Here is a 13,293-nt window from a genome sequence, read left to right as displayed (position 1 = left end):
ACGGCCCCTGGGTTTCGGTGCCCGTGAGGGCACCTCCACAGACTGCTCCTCCTGCACCGGGGCAGGGGCAGACTCGGCCACCTGGAGAGGAGGCACCATTGCGGGTGCTGGTTGAGAGGTGGGCGACGGGTGGGACGTGGGGACGCCTTGAGAGGCGTCCCCGCTTCCATGTCCCCGGTCACCATCATCCCTCTCTTGGCCTCGGCCCACATCACCCCTTCCACCCTGCTGGACGGCAGTTTGGATGGCATGTGTGAGGCCTTGCAAGGCCACCCCTAGTGTATCCCTCAGCCTGTTGGTGGCGTCGGAATGTTGCTCACCCTGAATCCGTACAGACGTTGTGAGGGCCTGCAAGGACTCGAAGTGGAGCTGTGCGTGACGCTCCAGGGAGGCCAGCCTGTCCTCCACCGCAGACAGTCCCGCACCTACCCGCGACACTGTGTCGCCGGTACCCTCCTGTGCCTGCGCCACCAATGCCCACATGCAGGAGGTGGACTCCTCCATCGCCTGCGCTATTGTGGACAATGCGCGCGGCACCTCTGCCAGCACCTCAGCAATTAGCTGGTGGCCCTCGACGACTCTTCTTTTCTCTGGTGGCCCCCTGGGTTCAGCATCTGGGTCCGGCTGAGCAGAGCCTGGAGATGAGTGCTCCCTCCGTCGCGGACCCTCCGTCGCGGACCCTCCGCGGCTGCCCCTGCCACCAGGGTCTGCTCATGCTCACTCGTGCGCAGTGACTCACCAAGTGCTACCCCAACTAGTTGGCGAGGGGGACCCACCGAGGTGCGTGTCTCTGCGCTGGTGGATGGTTGGCTCTGATGTGACGATGCACCCTCAGAGACCGCCATGTCCTCTGAGGAATCGCCCTCCATGCTCGCTTGATCCAAAGACGCACCTGCAAGAGAACAGAGGGCACTTTGAGGCATGTGGACCAACTTGACAGTGCGCCTGATGGCAGGTGATGATACGGTCACTCGCGATCATGGGTGTTGAGTGTCAGCTTTCCCTTACCGGCCGTTTCGGCAGCGACACACTCGCCATCGGCCACCGACAGGCAATGTCGCGTGCGGGCGAGGTCGAGCGCCTCCACCTCTGCGTCGGTGAGCTCCACCACTTGCGGCGGCCCACCTCCGGTGCGTGCCCTTTCGCGGTTGTTCTTGCTCCTCTTCTCCTGTGAAGGCAAAACACAGATGTGTGAGTGGGTGCGTCTTGCATCGTGAGACGCATCGAGCATCGGTGTGGTTGGGTTGAGGGTGGCGCGGAACGGATGGGAGGAAGTGTGGGCCACGTGCCCATCCCATTGCATGGGGATTGGGGTGTGTGGTAGTGTTCGGGTGGGGTCAGGGACGGTGGGTACTTGCGTGCACGGCGAGGATGGTGAATGAGTGGCTGTGAGGATTGCTGATGGAGCGCAGTGGTGGCTGTGCAGGAGGGGGTTGTGATCTGCTTGGCGTGATGGTGGGGACGGGATGTGGGAGGGTGCGTTGGTGTACTCACCTTGCCAGACCTAGTCAGGTCATTGAAGCGCTTGCGGCACTGCTCCCAAGTCCTTGGGGTGTTGCCCCTGCTGCTCACCTCCGCCGCCACCTCTGCCCATGCCTTCCTGGTTGCGGCGGCAGGGAACTTGCGCCCATCCTCAGGGAAGAGTGTTTCCCTCCTCCTCCTCACGCCCTCCAGCATCAGCTGCAGTGCCAGATCTGAAAAACGGGGCGCAGCCTTTCCCCTTGGTTGAGCCATTCTCCCAGACCTCTTGCTTGCAGCAGGAGGGGCTTTGGGAGACTGCCCCTTTAACTGGAGCTCCTACATCGCGTCGACGGTACTGCGCATGCGCAGCCGGCCGGCACGCAGCTGGGGAGCGCAGAACCCGGAAGCAGGCCTTAATGGGTCCAATTATCCCGCGATCGCGTGGGGGACGCGCACAATTACCCGTCCGCGTTTTCGACGCTCCCGGAGGACCACCCGCTGGGAACCCGCAGGCCTGCTAAATTCGAGCCCATTATGTCCAGTAATCTCTGTCACAATGGGAACAAACAACTTTTACTAGTGCAAAGAAGGCTGGGATAGACTTGCTGCCATAACACCCTGGCTTTCATTAGAGTGAGTCCAAGAGGGCTAGCAGGAAGGACAGGACTATTTTGAGATGGACCAAAAGAGTGACACTGGTGTCCAGTGGCACCTAATCAAAATCACCACTACAAGTTCCCCCTCTTTAAGAGGAGAGCACCTCCTAAGACAATATTCTCACATGGTCTATTCAAACTGATATAGGACACTGGTAGGATGACCTGCTCTTTGAATAGTGCTATAAGATCTTTTACATCCACCTGAACAGGCAGATGGTGCTGCTTTAATGTCGCTTCAAAATTAAGCGACTAAACAATGCAGCAATCCTTCAGTTCTGTATTAAAGTGTCAGCCTAGATTAAGTGCTTACAGCCTGGAGGGCGTTTGAACCCGTAACCTTCTGACTCATAGGTGAAAATGTTACAACTCAGCCAAGTAGGCATGTTATGGAGATTAGCATTAAGGCAGGAGGGAAATAAAAGTTTTGTACATAGATCCTAAAAAAATAAACTATGGGCAAAAAGACTTTTTTCTGGATATTTTGTCATCTTATGTAACTTCAGAAAAATCACAAAGAAAATCTTAATCAAACTCCAGAAATCTCAGTTACATCAGGTGACTTCGGGCCATGCTGCACCTAAATTTTTTTAGGTGTAAACATACACCAGCACTGTATTCACATAAATCCAGGAAACTCGTGCAAGGTGGCCTTTTGCATTGGGCTGGAGTTCTATAAATGAGCAGCAGAGGGTTTCAGCGTAATACTGAATAAATCAGTTACATGCAAACTTTCTTGGAAAAATATAGCTTAACTCCACTCTAATGCCATAGTTACACCAAAACCTTCCAGGAAATTCCAGGCCAAAATCTATATACCAAAATGTTTTGTTATTTGCTAAAACGAAAGTAGCTGAATTTTTTTTTGAAGTACAATCATCATTTAAGAAAGCAAAATTCAGGAAATATTGTAAAACAGGAGGCTAAATCCTGTAAGATAAAGGGCACGATTTTAAAAGAAATCTTCAGGTGTGTTGGGGCAAATAAAATCGTGTTTTCGAGGTGCGGGCAGAAATCCCGGCTCCAACACGCCAAAGAACGCGCACGACCCAGAGCCATCTGGGTGCGCGCGCCGTTCCCGAAACCAGAAGTCCCGCCGGCTTTGATATTTAAAGCAGCAATTCAACCATTTAACGTAGTTAGAAAAATCCATAAATACAATTAACTATGAAGGCAAGTGATTTCAACGCTGCCTCAATGTGTTTCCCGTGCTGTGTGAAACACGACATGGGAAAGTTGGCAGGTTGCAGCCGGCAGTCATTAGGACATTTAAATCCCTGTTTGACAGACGGGGTAAAAGGTGAGTTATTGCAGCAGGGCACTCAGTTCTCTCAGACAAACTTTTGGTTGGGAGATCTTTGTCTTTGGACTGAAAATTTTTGGTTTCCACTCAGAATTGTTCTGTTTACACATATTTACCAACTTTTCGGACCCCTTCAAACTGATACCATCAGGATGGGGGGCGGGGGGGGGCACAATGGCTGCATTCACCAGTACATCCGAGGACGAGCAACATCACCATCCTCGCCAGGCATGGCGTGCACTTCCACCACTTGGAACTCCACAACATAGTGCTGTGCCACAGGGACATGCACAAGAGCACAGAGGGCAACAACAGAGGGACTGACGTCGCAGGATGCACTACCCTTATGAGAGGGTCTACAGACCGAGGCTCAGCTTCCTGGACCTCTCAGAGGAGCAGTGCATATGGTGGCTGAGAGTGAGTCGCCAGGTGGTCATAGACATCTGTAGCCTCCTTCATGCCGAGCTGCTCCCAGCTGCGCCTGGCAGCATCTCAATACCCGTCGCAGTTAAAGTGACCACTGCCCTCAACTTCTTAACCTCCGGGTCATTCCAGGGTGCCACCGGTGACATCGCCGGGGTCTCTCAGTCGTCTGCCCACAAGTGTATAAGGCAGGTCACCGACGGCTTGTTTCGCAGGGCCTCGCAATATGTCAACTTCCCCATGGACGACCTCAGCCAGACGGGGAGGGCAGTGGGATTTCACTCTGTGGCTGGCTTCCCACGGGTGCAGGATGCAATCGATTGCATGCATATAGCAATCCGAGCACCTCTACATGAGCCAGGACTGTTCATCAACAGAAAGGGGCATCACTCCATTATCGCTCAGCTTGTTTGTGACCACCGTAAAAGATTCCTTCATGTGTGCGCCAGATTCCCTGGCAGCTGCCACGATTCGTTCATTCTGAGGGAATCCAACATCCTGGGCCTCTCCCACGCACCAAACAGCCTTAAGGGCTGGCTCCTCGGGGACCAGGGATACTCCCTGCACACGTGGCTCATGACACCTCTAAGGAACCCCATCAGCAAGCAACAGCGGTGATACGACGACAGCCACATCGCCACCAGTCTGTAATTGAACATGCGATAGGACTGCTGAAGATGCGATTTCGATGCCTCAATAGTTCTGGAGGAAGAGGTTCATTACGCACCAGTGAGAGTGGGTCGCATTATAGTAGTGTGTTGTGTCCTGCACAACATGGCGTAACAGAGAGGGATACCAGTTGATGAGACCCCATCCCCTCATCCACATCTACTATCCACAGTAAGGAGGAGGAGGAGGAGGAGCAGGAGCAGGAGGACGACGAAACCATGGGCAGAGCAGTGGCTCGCCTGGCTGCTCATGAGGCCAGGGAGTCACTCATATGTGAACGGTTCTCATAAGATCAGAAACTGAGAAGAGTCCAGTCTTCACACCACCTGGAAAGACCAGCACCAACACCAGCCCACCTCCCCCCACCCTGCTCAAAACAGTCCTGGCAACTACACATACACCCACTGTAAAGTGACCCACTAGGTGGCATCAAGTGTCGCCTTTCATGATGAAGCACATGAAAGGGCGCTATCACAAAAGGCAGTCAAGAATGGACAAGACGTGGCAGTAGTGGTGAGAATGATAACATTTAATGTGAATGAAACAAAAAACAAATATAAATGAAAAACATGACAGTCTGTCAGAGACCCTTGTGCATACCCTTCGTGATCACAAAACCTTAGCCTTTCTCTTCCTACTACTTCTACGTGGTACATCCTCTGTGGCTGCAGAAGTAGCGGCAGGTTGCTCATGTTCATGCCCGGACTGCTTAGATGCTTTCGGCCTACACCCACTGGGTTTTGGAGCCCGTGAGGGCCCTGCCAAAGACTGCTCTACCTGCACCTATGCAGGTGCTGACTCAGCCACCTGGAGGGGAGGCAGCATTGCGGGTACTGGTTGAGGGGGGGCAACGGGTGAGACGTGGAAGCGCTTTGAGTGGCGTCCCCACTTCCATGTCCTCTTTCGCCATCATCCCTCCCCTGGACCAGGCCCACATCATTCCTACCGCCCTTCTGGACAGCAGTTTGGAGGACATGTATGCTGCCTTGGAAGCCCAGTTGTAAAGTTTCCGTCTGCGGCAGAATGTTATTCACTGTGAGTCTGAACAGCCGTTATCAGGGCCTGAATGGACTCATTTGTGAGCCGTGCTTGAAGCTCAATTGAGGCTAGCGTTCTCTCCATCACAGACATTCCCGCATTTACCTGCAACACTATCTCAGACAGTTCCTTATGTCCCTGTGACACTATCTCAGAGATTCCCTCATGTACCTGTGCCATCATTTCACTAATACAGGAGTTGGACTCCTCCATCCTCTGTGCAATTGTGGGGCACCTGTTCCAGTACCTCTCAAATGTGCTGCTGTCCCTCGATCATTCTCCTTTTAAAGGACGGCCCCCGGGGTTCAGCATCTGCGTCCAGCTGAGCAGAACCTGGACAGGAGTGCGCCCACCGACGCGGACTCTCCACAGCTGCCCCTGCCACCAGTGTCTGCTCGTGCTCACTTGTGTGTGGTGACTCACCAGGTGCCAACTCAACTAACTGACTATTAGGACCCACCGAGGTGTGAGTATCTGCGTTGGTGGATGGCTCACTAAGATGTGACGGTGCGCCCTCAGAGGCCGGGAGCTCCTCTGAGGAATTGCTTTCTCCCGTCACTGCGGTCGTTGAAGGGCCCGTAAGAGAACAGAAGGCAATATTAAGCATCATCACAGATGTGTCATGTTGCGAAGAGCATACTGAGGTGTTCAACATACCAATCATTAACATCAATTCGTGTTGTGTGTGATAAATGTTAAAGTTGGGTTGCCAGTCTCGGCGTCCCTGACGGACAGGCACTCGAAGATGCAGCTGATCTCCAGGACCTCCTCCTCCGCCTCTGCGAGGACCACCACTTGTTGTGGCCCCCCTCCAGTCCTCGCCCTCTTGCATGCATTTTGCGCTCTCTTCTCCTACAAGGGGAGAAAGTACAGACGTGTGAGTGAGTGATGGTGAAGCAGTCAGCCGATGAATGCATTGCTTGGGTGAGGCTGACCATGAAAGAGGTACATCAGAGGGTGAGTATGAGACAGAGACATCACATTGGATGAGGATTGGGGTGAGTGGTAGTGGTGGGGTCACAAATGGGGAGGTGAGGATGTGCTCAGGAAGGGCAGATAAGTTGAGGATAAGCCTTGAGTGTGAAGTGATGTGATGGAGTAGTCTTGGCAGTGCAGAATGAGTTGGGTTGGGGGGTGATGTGCAGCACGGAATGCAGGAGAATCAGTAAGTGTACTCACTTTTGCTGACCTAGTTAAGTTATAGAAACGCTTCCTGCACTGAACCCAAGTGTGGGATATGTTGCTCCTGCTCGTGACCTCCTCTGCCACCTTGGGCCAGGCCTTCTTGGTGGCAGAGGCAGGGCGCTTCCTCCTGTCAGCTGGGCAAAATAATTCCATCCTCCTCTTCACCCCGGCCAGCAGCACATGAAGTGCGGCATCGCTGAATCTTGGAGCAGCCTTGCCCCTGTGCTGCTCCATTGGGTCTTGCTCTTTGCTCCAGCAAAATCCATTGGAGCAATGGCCCCTTAAATCTCGATGCTCCAGCTGACAGCCTGTCGCCTTATTAAAATCGTGCCTAAAGTAACTACATATGGTGACTCTGGGCTTTCTTTACCGCAGCTTAAGTTCTTTAAGTTAGAATACCATAAGTACTAAAGAAAATTCATAATGGATACATATACATTATATTTTACATTTATTCACATCTAAATCAAGTCATTCCTAAACTGTTTATTAATTTGGCAATATTATAATGAAGAACAGGCTTTTTTTTAAAAAAAAGCATCTAATATTTCAAGACAACTACCCTCATGTTTCTCTGATATATTAATGAGATGAATGCATACTTAGTCGATTCTTCTTCTTTCACTCACTGTGTTCAGTTTGCCATGGGTTACGTAGTTGAACTAATCAGCAAAATCCCTTTTCTCACCCACACCATCCAATTTACTAGTTTCGTTGTTGTTACTCCATTACACAAGATGTCTTTTCTCATCATGTATGTTTTCATCATTTGCTTTATTTTACTCTCAAACTCAGTTTTGAATGTCTTTTCAAATTATGTATCAAGGGTGGAAAACCATTCACTCCACTGCTTTCACCTTAATCAGCACAGTCTTTGATTTTAAAAAAATACTTGAGAATCAAAAATCAGACTCTACAATCCCTCCACTTAATCATTGAAACTGAGAAGAGACACAGGGAGAAAATATTATCAAAAATTGAAAATGAAAATGCCCACTTCTGTTGTCTCATCTAAATTACCACTGACCCTGCTGAGACCACTACCAGTGTCCAGGTCGTATAAGATGTGATCAGCCTTACAAACCTTCTGGTGCATTACAACACTGGTGGTGGTGACGGGTTTGATCCAAGCTTACATACAGTACAGGTATGTTTTGAAGAAATATTCTCATGCACTCAAGGAGGTGCCTCAAGGTCAGAAGAGTAGATTTTATACTCCTTACTCTGTAGCACCAAAGTGGACAAAGAGTTCAGACCAATAATCAACCTCCAAAAATACTCAAATGCTAATTTTTCACATTTGTGCGGTGGTTGAACAGTGCACTGGTGCTCCTATCACTCTATAGATTTTCTTAGTTTACACGATTAATGTGTCATTTGAACACTAGGCATAGCTTAGAATCAGGTATCAATCTAGTGAAGCTACGACACAGGACTGCCTGCATGTTAAACATCAAAAGGAGCAAGTTATAGACAGAGCTAAGTGATCCCACAACCAACAGTCATAGATGCCAAGATTCAGCCAATTTGGGTCACTCTACATGACATTAAGAAACAGCTGAGTAGATTGGATACAGCAAAGGCATTGGGCCCTGATAACGTCCCGTATATGGTGCTAAAGACCGGTGCAATTAGCCAGTACCCTAGCCAAGCTATTTCACTGCAGCTATGACACAAAATTAGTGCCCAACTGGTATTCCCTGTGGATGAGGCTGGAGGCACCTTTAAGCCCCTCCGACCTAAAATTCCATGGGTTACAATCCCTGCACCTGTTATAGACACACGCAGTGGAATCTCACCTGCGTCTAGATATGTGGGGCATGATTTTAAATGGAAAAACGGGTGGGTTGGGGGCAGTAAAAATTTTTTAAATCTAAAACCCGCCCCCAACCCACCCGCTTCCGGTTCTGACGGAGACGGGAAGAGGGACAGGCAACAAACCTGCTCTTAGGAGGCGGGTCAGTCAGTGAAAGCTTTCAAGGAGGCAGCGGGCCTCCATTTTGACAAGTTTTTTGTTTTTAATCCCTGGGGGCTGGGATGCCCGGGCCTTCTACTTCACGCCGCGTGAGAGGAGGCAAGAAGACGCAAAACTGTTGGTAAGTGCCTTTATAGCACAGCGTGTGGGCCCGGAGGAGCAGGAGTGCCCCCCCCAGGCCCAACAAGCCTACCTGCAGCGACACCACCCCCCAAAAACGATCTCCAACCCCCACGATGACCTCCAGCCCTGACACCCCCATCTCACACTTACCTGTTCACGTCCTCTTCCTTTCTCTTCTCCCGTCCGACTGAAACCAGCCTGTCAATCAGGCCGGCCTGTCGGGCAGGAAACGTACAAAAAAAAGTCGTCTTTATGTCAAAATCATAAGAACGTCCAGGAAATCCATTTCCCATCAGGAATTCCACCCCCCAAGTCCCCTTGATAAAGTTATGCCTACGCATTCTGCCCAATTCTCTTCAAAACCCCAGAAATCCTGGGGCAACACAAAACGAGACCAAGTCTCTGCCCCTTTTTCCTCTCCTTTGCGCCTGGAAGGCTCAACTTCCCCTCTCTGTGATTGAATGAGGGAGGGAGGCCTTGTTGGACAAACATAGCCTTCAACATCAGTAAAAGCTCCAGTTTTAAAAAAAATTGTTTAAGGCTCTTGCTAGCTCTCACAAGCTGACCTCACTCTCTCTCAGGCTATCTGGTCCTTTGAAAGGATAGAATTCCTTTTCTGATCGGAGCATAATTCCCATTTCTCCAGTTTGTTCTCCCAGCGCCCACTTCGTACAGTTGAACACCTTTTTCAAGGGGTTGTACTCTTTAGCTATTTTTACCAATAGAACTTCAATCTCTGTTGTAGCTTCTGATTATCCTAACATAGAGGTTAAGAGAGGGATTGTAGGGATCTAGAAAAAAAAGAGAAATATTTACTGAACAATTCAACATTAACTGTAAACTGAATGAGCTGCTCTGTTCTTTATTGTAAACAATTTTACAACACCAAGTTATAGTCCAACAAATTTATTTTAAATTCCACAAGCTTTCGGAGGCTTCCTCCTTCCTCAGGTGAACGGTGTGGAAATCCACACCGTTCACCTGAGGAAGGAGGAAGCCTCCGAAAGCTTGTGGAATTTAAAATAAATTTTTTGGACTATAACTTGGTGTTGTAAAATTGTTTACAATTGTCAACCCCAGTCCATCACCGGCATCTCCACATCCTGTTCTTTATTGATTGACCATAATTGCAGAAGCTCTACTTTCAATTAAAGAAAAGGCTAGATATGGTAGCCAGGGAAGACTCATAGAAATTATTTTTTATGAACCTTATCCCAGTGTCTTCGAAGTCATTACCTAAAATATGAAGCAAAAGCATAACCCTGTCTTATTCTTCAGACCACAAATGACTATTCCATATTGAGACATTTGAAGCCATAAACAGGTTCCTGGGCTCACTTTGAGATCAGAGATGGTGAAAAATGTCAAACTCAGCACCGAACTGGGAGCCGAGCTACAATAAATTATATTGACACACTTTCCTCCCAATCATTTTAGACATTTCACAGTGCTAGGCAGTACGCTGTTTGTGATCCATAAAGTAAATGTAACAGTCACAGAAAGGGATACATTCATCTGTTTCATCTAATGAGATGGAAAATACTGGGACAAAAACAAATTCTGCAAAGCTTCTCTCTCAAGTATATTCCTTCGACTCAATCAATGATCACACTCTAGTGGTAGCAAGTTAAATTACAGTTTTCTTACAAACTCCACAAGCTCAACCTCTTAAAAAAAAGGAAAAGTAAATTTTCTGCTTGTTCCTTGGTGTCACAGATCCTAGCTAATCCGAATGGATGGAAAATAGTGGGCTGCCCACACGTGATTTCCTAATATATGCTTCCAATGAGTGAGGCTCCATCTCCCAAGCATCAGTGTTATATTCACAGAAAAAACATTGAACTGGGTGGATAAGGAATTCGTTCTCTCTGTACTTAGACAAGTGGTATTCTGGAAGTGAATTAAAATCCTAAACTCTCACTCCACATCCAACACATGCATCAATAGCCTCAGGTCTGCTGAATTCTCACTTCAAAGAGAGACAAAACAAGGGTGCACTGCCCTCTCTTTTTGCTTTGGCAGCAAGCTTCAGAGCAAGCTCCAGGGCAAGCTCGAACATCCAGAGAGAGGCTGGAAGACAAAATATTGCTGTATGCTCCTTTATCTTCAAAAAAAAATCAAGAACTGCCTAATTCACAGGACACGATCTTAACTATTCCAAAACCACGGTCAGGAATCCTATCCCTTTGCATTGTCAGGATCTGACTTCAAATAGCTAGGGGTAAAAATAACTCAAGGTCACTGGCCTGTGCATGTATGAAAAGAACCAAAGGAATTCGTGAGCTGCATTTGGCCTTCAGGCTGTGTTTTGGCCACCCCCACCTTATACAGTCTGTCCTTCATAGACTCCAGAGAGGGTTAACAGAGGCCCAGAAAAACCCAATAGTAGGAATAACACCATCAGCCTGGGACTATCTCAAAACCTTGCAGGGCAATCGCCTCTCCTCCCAATGAAGAACTAGACTTGTTTACCATGGGTGGATTTTAGACCTAGCATAAGAAAAGAATTACCAAACTAGATCAACTCCTTCACGGATATCATATATTACACTCCCAAAGCTGGCAGAGAAATACTTCCCCAGGACCTGGCCACACTGCAAATGCTCCGACATAAGCAGACCCCTATAAGACTGTATTTCTAATTGCCAACAAAACCCTGCAAACACCCTTTGCTCCATGTTTGCCTCCAGTTCAAAGGGTAACCTGGAAAACCTAAGGATGAACGGGAATGAGATTTATAGCAGAGGAGAAATGAAGCAGGTATATGAAAACAAATCCTCACAACTACCACCAGAAGCAAAATGCGAGGGACAATTTAAGATAACACATCGAGTGCACTGGAGATCGTGGTGGGGTTGGGCCGGGGGTGGGGGGCGAAGTCAGAGATCGTGGGGGGGGGGGGGGCGAAGTTAGAGATTGTGGGGGGCGAAGTCAGAGATCGGGGGGGGGGGGGACGAAGTCAGAGATCGTGGGGGGGGGGGCGAAGTCAGAGATCGTGGGGGGGGGGGGGGGGGTGGTGGGAAGTCAGAGATCGTGCCGGAGGTTCGGAAGTCGTGGGGTTGGTCGCTGCAGGTAGGCTTGGGGGTGGCACTCCTGCTCCTCCGGGCCTACAAGCTGTGCTGTGAAGGCACTTACCTGCAGTTCTCGCCTCCTCTCATGTGGTGTGAAGTAGAAGGCCTGGGAATCCCAGCCCCCAGGGGTTAAAAACAAAAAACCTGCCAAAACGGAGGCTCGCAGCCTCCTTGAAAGCTTTCACTGATTGACCCACCTCCTGAGAGCGGGTTGGTCGCCCACCCCTCACCCTTCTGCTGATAAAACCAGAAGTGGGCGGGTTGGGGGCAGGTTTTAGATTTTAAAAATTTTTACTGCCCCCCACAACCCACCTGTTTTTCCCATTTAAAATCATGCCCAATTATTTCAGTTTGACCAAGAACTGTTAATGTATTTCATTATATAATGGCATTCCTACTGCAAGGTGTGAATGAAATCCTTAATTAGCAAGCAGTTCACTAAGTTTGTCTGTCTGTTAATGGTATGTTTATGTTATGCAATATTTGTACTGGGCCTTCTCGCCTCTGGGCTAGCACCTATAGTCAAAGCAACCAATCCCAAAGCGAGCATGACTTGCCCTATCCATCAGGTTAGTAATAGCTGAGCGTATCTGCTGGTGGTGTTATCCAACAAATCTTCAATTTGTGTGGCAAAAATCAAAAGGTGACTGCAACAGCTCTTTCATGTGCTTATGTCTTCAAGGGCAAATACCTACATTGCAGTTACCGTTGGAAATGCAGGTGCCAAGGGCCCCAACACCCATAGGAGGGGAATTGTGTGCCTGGCATACTGTGAACTGATTGAGTACTTTAAATTGAGTCAAATCCTCAATTCATGAACTTTCTGCAAGCATTCCAGCCAGTGTTGTTCTTCCCTGTTGGTGAAACGTGAGTGGTCCATTCAGAGGGTGATCCTACTTCTTGTGGGCAAATTGGAGGTAAAGTGAGGAGAAGATGTTTACATGTGTGTGTGTGGGTGTGTGTGTGGGAGGGAGTCCAAAACTAGGGGCCATAAATATAAGATAGCCACCAATAAATCCAATAAGAAATTCAGGAGAAACTTCTTTATTCAGAGAGTGGTTAGAATGTGGAACCTGCTACCACAGCGTAGTTGAGGTGAATAGCATAGATGCATTTAAGGGGAAGCTAGATATGTACATGAGGGAGAAAGGAATAGAAGGATACGTTGATAGGGTGAGATGAAGCAAGGTGGGAGGCGGCTCGTGTGGAGCATAAACACCGGCATAGACCCATTGGGCCGAATGTCTGGTTTCTGCGCTGTAAATTCTATGTAATGTAATTCACCTTATTTTTGCTTGATTGTTATGACAAGAAAACAAAACATAATTGACAAAACTTTGAATGAGGCACAACCGGAGCACAGGTTACCTCCTGGCTTTGGACAGCAAA

The sequence above is a fragment of the Heptranchias perlo genome, chromosome 5 (assembly GCF_035084215.1).
Source record: "Heptranchias perlo isolate sHepPer1 chromosome 5, sHepPer1.hap1, whole genome shotgun sequence".
NCBI lineage: Eukaryota > Metazoa > Chordata > Chondrichthyes > Hexanchiformes > Hexanchidae > Heptranchias > Heptranchias perlo.
This window is presented reverse-complemented; position numbering follows the sequence as displayed.